The sequence below is a fragment of the Nematolebias whitei genome, chromosome 1, assembly GCF_014905685.2.
Source record: "Nematolebias whitei isolate Nwh7 chromosome 1, NemWhi1, whole genome shotgun sequence".
NCBI lineage: Eukaryota > Metazoa > Chordata > Actinopteri > Cyprinodontiformes > Rivulidae > Nematolebias > Nematolebias whitei.
In genome coordinates, this window is record NC_056498.1 from 93,409,812 (window position 1) to 93,418,468 (window position 8,657).

The following is an 8,657-nucleotide window of genomic DNA, read 5'->3' on the forward strand; positions in this document are numbered from 1 at the left end:
CCAAAAACCAGAGGCGACGTCGAGGGTTGAGAAGTACTTACCATCGGTGACCTTTGGCAGTTCCTGATGGAGCTGAGTCATTGGCCACCTGGATAAGGGTACTTGTTTATTTAGCTTTCTGTAGTCTATGGTAAGTCTCACTTACCATTTGGTTTTAAAACTGGACATAAAGGCGCAGAGTAGGTGCTATTACATTGTCTGATTATACCTTTGACCAAAAGGTCATCAACGATCTCCTGGACAGGCTGATGTGCTGCCAGAGGGATCTTGTATTGTCTGACAAATGTTGGCGGTGCGTTGGGTGGGGTTGGGATGCTCACTGTGTGGAGTGAGGTCAACCCACAATCTGTTGAGTCAGTTGAAAATGACTTTTCATATTTTAAAAGAACTTGGCGAAGTTTGTCTCTTTCTTCATCAGATGTCAGAGCGTCGGCTTGGGCGACCACCTGATCTATCTGTGATGAGACTGATAAGGGTTCTTGCTCTTTGGGGAGCTCCAACGAATCCCTTTCTGAGTCGTCGGACCTGTCTATGGGTAAGACACCATAGGTTTGAGGTCCTTGGTCGACGTCATCGGTTGAGAAAAGAGCTATGGCCTGTGTTGGTTTTGTGAACCGGCATGGAGGAGGAAGAAGGTTTTAAATTTGTTTTCAGCAAAAACCTCCACACTGACATTAAAACGTCAGTACAAATGATGGCAAATTTCAAAGAAAAAACCTTCAATGAGATTAAACAGTGTGCTGTGAATGTGTTTGAGGCATGTTCTCATGTTAAGACGCCCATAGAGGTGTTTCCCGGTGTAAAGGTTAAACCCCATTCGCTAGAACTGGAAGGACGGCGCATGTCGCCTCCCCTTCCTAAAAAAGGCGAGAAAAAGCAGTCTTTTCAAACTAACAAACCGCGTCATGAAGGTGCACGCTGGGACAAAAAAGATCTGAAGGGATTGAATTTAATCCCAGAGGATTAATGTGATTATCGTAAGTGGGGTGTGCGTAGGACAAAAAGATATGGGAACCAAGGTGACCCATATTATCAGGGGAAGTCCGAAAAGGAACCCCCCCAAATGACGTCCCTATCCCTCCTCCACCTCGGACAAAACGACCCGAGGCGAAAAAATCACAAAGTTTCCAGAAACAAGGCCCTACACCTCTGAGCTCGGAAGAGACAGAGAAACTACGCAGGTTGTTAGAAACTTTGAAACACACTGACACGGGAAACCAACCTGGAGCACTATGTAGTGATGTAATCGCTATTAAATCTGAGGGCGCGAATGACAACGTCACAGATGTCACCAAGACATTGTCGTTGTGGCCTCTAACAACCCCTCATCGGAAGAAGGGGGGTGAACTCACACACAAACGATGACGAGTCATCGCAAGCTGAACACTCAGAAACAGCTACTGCTGTGTAGTGAACTTAACCTGATGTCAAAACTAAGCCTAAGGCCAAAACCCTTGATCTTAAGAACCTTGTGGGACAGAAACTGTCATTTCATTGATTTGAATCCAGAAATACAGGTTCACCCATCCTGAGACTTTCTTTCTTGAAAATTCAAGTGAAAGAACACTCTCTTTTCTATTATCATTCCTGTTTTACAAATGTTTGATAATCAAAGTGTTTTAGTTCAAACATTTTAGATGTTACAGTGAACTAATCAATTTTATTAACTGTAAAACAGTAACAATGATTTTTTAGTTGCTTATGCAAAGTAGAATTCATGTTAAGGCCTGTTACAGATTTTCATGCATTTTCTGATTTCTGTCTTTGAATGAGCAAGTGTGCGTTTTCCAAGGTCAGGAGTCGAAGCAGACATGTGTTGGAACAACTGTCTTGTTTACATCCTCTCAGACGTCAACAGAGAAGTTGGCACCTGTTTCTCCAAACTCGCCAAAACAAAACTCTCTCTGTCTCTGAGAACAGTTTAATCTGTTCCATAACAATTCTTGCTGTTTTCTGACTTCTAGTAACCTCTTACGTCACAAACCACACCCCTGTCTGGTTGATATTGACCAATCAGGAACTATCAAATATACCGGAAATAGAGCCCTTTAAATGCCGGTACTTCCTAGTTCTCTCAGTTCTGAGATGTTCGCAGTTCTGTGAAGTCGTTTGGGAGAACAGAAGTCCAGCCATGATAAGGCTCTTCCGAGTTTGGATTATAACATCTTCCACCTCTGAGTGGAACTTCTGAAGGACTCCACTCATGTGAAGTCCACTTGCTGAGGTGAGCTTGTGTCGGACGGAATTTCGTCACTACTTCGGACGAGTCACAGCCATCCTATGGAGACGCTGGACAGGTAGCGTTAACTGGAACTCCGTATCTGCTGATTCATCTTCAGAGAGGTAATGAGTCAAGTTTACTACCAAGCGTACCGAGGAAAAGCTGGGTTCGAATGGAGAGTGTCGGTTCTGGTCAACACTCCCCCTCACACACCATCTTTTACTTCCTTTAAACTCCATCTTTCCATCTTTAAACTCTCCTATCTGCTAAAATCATTACAGATAATTTTTAGAAATGTCTGAAGCAAAGTTCTCATCCACCGCCGTGTGGATAATTGATCATAATTGTACAGCTCGCTGATTAATGATGTTGTTATTTTCATATTTTGCCAAATTAATGTAAATGTTTGATGTTAAACTTTGATTCTGTAAAATAAATGACCACATTCATTTTGATGGGTCAAAGATAAATGACGTCTCACGTTACATTTCATTAAATTCAATGCACGTTTTATTCAGTCCAGAAAAATGAAGAATCCGTTTTAATTGATGAATATATCTCAGCATCTGTTCATCTACAGCTGTGCTGACGGTTCAGACAAACCAAGATTACACAGACAAGGCTGAGCGTGTGAAGAATCGTCAGAAAAAACCTAAGAGGTTTCTGTGTAACTTTATCAGAAGGGGGGTCGCCAAGAAGGCATACCTGTCGGTGACACTCGAAGGGGTCCTCACACATGAAACACTACTGGACGGTGGGGCGGACATAACAATTATGTCAGCTAAACTGTTCGAGGAGCTGAGGACAGCCGCTAGCAGTGTTAACAGGGTAATACCTCTCACAGAATGTGCTATTGAAATGCAGGGTCTCTCAGAGAAGAGGACAACCCTGACAGCTATAGCAATGGTTCACATGCAGATTGGCAGAATGACACTATACCACCCGGTACACGTGTCTAGTGTTGACTCATTCCCATTTCTGGTTGGCCAGGATTTTATAAATCGCTTCGACGCAATTATAGATTATGGTGATCAGACGATGTGGGCCAAAGTGAGCAAACCACTGCCAATACAAATGCCTCCTGAGTGTAACACAGACTGCCTAACAGCAGGTACCGCGGAAGGCGCAAAGGACTCCTCAGCCGAGGACACGAGCCCGGTGAGTACTCCTCTGAATTCATGTGAAACCAAAAAGGCCCACCCGGTGGTCCAAACTCTGACCCAACAAGACAGCCTCCTCTGTGAGCTGGAGCAGTCAGAGTCCACCAAACACTACCTACCACTGGTAGTTAAAGGTATAGAGATCCAAGGATCCCACACCAACGATGCTGTTCTGTCTCTGTGGACAGATAAATCAGCAATTAACCGAGCTTTCTATGAAACCTTGGTTCACAAACACGTGGGTCTAGAACTAATTAAAAAAGCTTTCCGCTTTCCATTAGTTCCCAATAGTTCACAGGTAATGACTGCAGAAGGAGTCATTAACCTAAAACTAAACTGGAACCAACGAGAACTGGTTCACCCGTTTCTCGTGATCCAAAACTTACCACATGCAACCTACATAGGCTCTGACATTTTGGTAAGGTTGGGTGTCCATGTGGACACCATCAACAAGGTGCTGTGGTCCCTAAAACCAGCCACAAAGGATCCTCCTATGCTAGACACAGCAAACCTTAAGGCTGGGCAGACCATTCCAGAGGCCTGCCAGGTTGCTAACAACCAAACCACCACAGTACCACCTCAGGTGATTAACCTAATGGTGCGAATCCACATCGTAGCTGGACAAGCTATTAGCCATAAACAGGCATATTTTCAACCTTCTCCTGCGTTTTTCAACTTGGGACTGTCCGTGGAAGCCACGAACCAAGTGAGCCTTGACTCCAGGACCACATCTGTTGCTGTGTGTAACACAGGCACGGATGAGGTGATGATCCCAAAAAACACTATGCTAGGATGGTTGATTTCCACTGATTTTCATGATTTTGAACTAGGCATTCCATTTCTGGGAGGACTCCCAGATAACCTGGTACCAATTCAAGAAGCTGGGCCAGTATGGTTCACAAAACCAACACAGGCCATAGCTCTTTTTTCAACCGATGACGTCGACCAAGGACCTCAAACCTATGGTGTCTTACCCATAGACAGGTCCGACGACTCAGAAAGGGATTCGTTGGAGCTCCCCAAAGAGCAAGAACCCTTATCAGTCTCATCACAGATTGAACAGGTGGTCGCCCAAGCCGACGCTCTGACATCTGATGAAGAAAGGGACAAACTTCGCCAAGTTCTTTTAAAATATGAAAAGTCATTTTCAACTGACCCAGACATCATCCAACTTCAGAAGTTGGATCCTGCAATTAACTCGATGATACTGTATCTGACTGACCCAGACAAATACACTCCATCGAAAGGCGAACTGGATTCCAATCCAGACCTTAAAGTCCTCTTTCAGCTGCGCCAACAGTTAAAACTACTCAAGGACAACCTAACTTTAGCTCATGGAGCGACGTCCTCACCCATGTTCGCGGTCTCCCATGACCGAAGGGGGGGTGACGCCGGTTAGGGTAATGTTACCAGACGCGATAACGTGATCAAATCTGACATTCAGAGTGAGTGACGCACCGAAACGTCATTTTCTAGTTGCTTAATCACTACTTTTGTCAATGTTGAAACGTTGTTTTACTGGTTGCTTAGTCACTGTTTTTGCCGATGTTGAGACATCGTTTAATTGGTTTTTGGTATTGTTTCTGAGGTAAGAATGAGTTTTGTATGTATTTTAGTTGGAGACTGTAAAGGACTTTAACTATGCCAACATGCAGTTCACTCGTTAAAACCTAATCTTTGCGGAGTCAATGTAGATTAATGCTACCTTCAGTACCATGATCTACATTGGTCTTACAACGCTTAAGCCGAACCTACTCGAACAATTCTATTCGGGGGGATAGCTAATTCTTTTTGATGAGTCTCGCCATAGACTCCAAAAACATTTATGGGGAAACCAAACACCCAATCTCAAGTCGTTCGTCTAAAAGACAACAGACAATTGAACCAAACTATATTTTGCCATGTAAAGCTAACTTAAACCAAGTTAGGAATGGAAAAATAGTTTGGAACACCCTTCTATAGGTATAAATCCCTATAACTACCCTTTTCAGCATGTTCCACCCTTTAACTGGTAGCTGTAGCTGTTCCCAATCATAATAGCTTACACACCAGGTGCATATAGGTTAAGGCCTTATGTAAAATCCCCTTCATAAGCCCACCTTAAACCACATAATTGCATGACACATTTGAACCAGAACGGCACCGACTGGTATGTCACCCAGAGACGACCTTCGCTGGAGGAGACCTGCAATCCTGACGTTGGTCTCCAATCTTCATCCAGTGGCCGCATCTTGAGTTCAATCCAAGGGAACCCCTCTGTATGCTGATCAATCAACACCTACATTCGTTGTGGATTTATCGTTGTGGATTATACGACTTTTTCCAATGGATTACAGACTTTGTTTCCAAGGGTTTAAAGCATTGCTACAATGGAATTACCAACAACATTATGGAATTACCATCAACACAATGGAATTACCAAAAACATTGTGGGATTACCTCCTTTGACTTTTGTTTTCCTTGCTGGATTACATCAAGCTCAAGGACATTCGAAGGCGTAAGTTCTTGTTGGAATTCATCACCATGGACAGGTGATGATTTCCAAAGGGGGGACTGTAGTGAACTAAGCCTCAGGTCAAATCTGGCCCTGAGGGCCTTTCTGGGACAAGAACTGTTATTTCATTGATTTGAGTCCAGAAACACAAAATTAAGTTCATCCAGAGACTTTCTAAGTGTCCTACACAGATCAATTGAAAGAACACTCTCCTTTTTATTATCATTACTATTTTACAAATGTCTTGATAATCAAAAGTGTGTTTAATTCAAATCATTTTTAAATGTTGAAGTGAACTACTTATTTTAAATCAACTGTGAAACAGTATTAATGATTTTTAATCCTCATTCAAGGTAGAAATCTAGTTAATGTCTGTTACAGAGTAATTATTCATTTTCTTGATCTTCTGTCTGAAATGAGCAGGTTGTAAGTCGGTCAAAAGTCGGAGACAAACGCAAACAAGTTTGTTGGAACGAACTGTCATGTTTTTAAATCCTCTCAGACGTAAATAGAGAAGCTGGCACCTGTTTCCTCCCATCTCGCCAAAACATTTCTCTTGTCTGTTTCAAAAACATTTTTCTGTCTGTTCCAAAACATCGAACTGTTTTTCTGACTTCTAATAACCTCTTACATCACTAAGACCACACCCCTGTTGGTTCGTTTCGACCAATCAGGAAGTTCTCAGAGGAACCGGAACTGACCTCTTTAAAAGGGTCAACAATTCCTAGTTCCAAGTTGAATGCGGAATGCAGAACAACGGGAACTAAGCTGAACAACGTTCCAGAGAGAACCAGAGTTCCAGAGAAGTTTCTAATGGAATGATCAGAGTCCATCTATGCCACGACGTCTCGCTGTGGCGCTACCCGACGGAAGCTCTGAACAATGAGGAAGTCTGTTCAGGGATGATCTCACGACTCCTGAGATCTCTGCTATCCTTACAGAGACGCTGGAAAGCGTTGAAAGAGAACTCTACACCGAGGCCGAACTATCGTCTGCAAAGGTAAAGAGTCGATCTTCAACTGCGAAGTGTACCGTGGGTTAAGCTGGGTCCAAAGGAGCGTGTCGTTTCTGGTTATAATAGACATATTCCCTCATCCATCTTTCCCTCTCCATTTAAACTCCTTCATTTCCCATCTTTAAAACTCTTCTATCTTGCCAGTAAATCATCCAGATATTTTCATAAATGTCTGTTGTAATTAAGCTGTGTTATTGCTTCAATCAGAATAATCACGTGTACAATGTTTGATGTTAAACTTTGATTCTGTTATCCTGATGCATGCTCAATAATCCAGGTTGTTTTGTTTTTTTGAATGTCCAGAGGACCAGATTGAACTTTTTTGGATTTGATTCTGTTAATAAATGACCACATTCATTTTGATGGGTCAAAGAAAATTAACGTCTCACGTCACTGATCTCTGTCATATATCTGTCAAGTAGCTCGAAAAAGAGAGAACCCGTTTAAATTAAGTATAATATCAGGTACTTGAACTAGTCCAGATATTATAACGTGTAGTGAAGCTCCGAAGCTAAACGAAGCTAACCGACCTATCTCACTACACCGGTTTCATTCCTGTAACCAAAATAAGCTTGGAAGATTCTTTTGTAATAAACCTTTGGATGTTCATGCTTCCCTTGCGTGACCTTGTCTGCAGCTGGGAAGCCACCAGGCCCCGTGTAGGGGTCGTATTCCCTGATCAAAGCTTCACACAGAAGGTTGTAATCCTTTCTCGTGGCATCAGGTTGACGCTCGATGAAGGTGAACACCTCTCTGTCCGAAGTGAGCCTTATCAGACTGATTTTATCCTCAACAGTAGCATTAGGATAACCACTCAGTCTGAAATCTAGGTCATTGAGATACGCCTTTGTACCAGTAGAACCCATAGGCCCAGGAATATAGCGTTGAACATATTTTGAGATTTTTTGCAAATCCGAAATTGTGATCAAAGGCTGTATTATCGGTAACGTAGGAACCAAAATGTCACGTGGAGGTGTGTCGCTAGACACATGTGGAGGTGACGGAATGGGATTAAGAGCAGGAGGTGCACCAAAATCTTTCTGAGGTGATGGTGGGTGACCTGGACTCTGACCTTGGTCATCTTTGAGTTCCAGACAAGCTCGCCCCACGTCAGAAATCTTATTTGTTGCTATGGCTAGTTTCTCCTCACAGACTTTTAAGCGTTCCTGTGATGTTTGACATTCACTTTGTAAACGCATGCCTTGTTGGACTAACGCCGCATTTTCCAATCTGCATTCGTTCAGAGCTTTTGATGTGAGCTGCAACTGTTCTTGTAGCCTATCGTTGTCTGAACACAGTGCTTGGTACCTAACCCCTCTTTCCTTCATCTTCTCCTCATATGAGTGAGCTTGTAATGACAGCTGAGCTCGTGAGAGCTCTCTGTCACATTGTACCTCATTTTTTTCACTGTTTAACCTTATTGCAAGGTCGTCAGCCTTGTTTACCACAGCATAGAATGTTGCTTTCAATAAGAGCGCCAATTTTGCCAGCTGGTCATAGATTGACTCTGTTTTGTCTGTAGAGGTCACACTCTCTGCAACCACCTTCAGCTCATCCAATAACTCTTTAGAGACCTCCCCATACGGGCCACCAGTAATGTCTTCAGAGACCTCCCCGTACGGGCCACCAGTATGTAACTCTTTAGAGACCTCCCCGTACGGGCCACCAGTATGTAACAAGATAATATGCGTCTGATATTATCCTTCATTTAAACGGATTCTTTCATTTTTCTGGACTAAGTCATATCGTGCTTTGTGGAGTAAATGT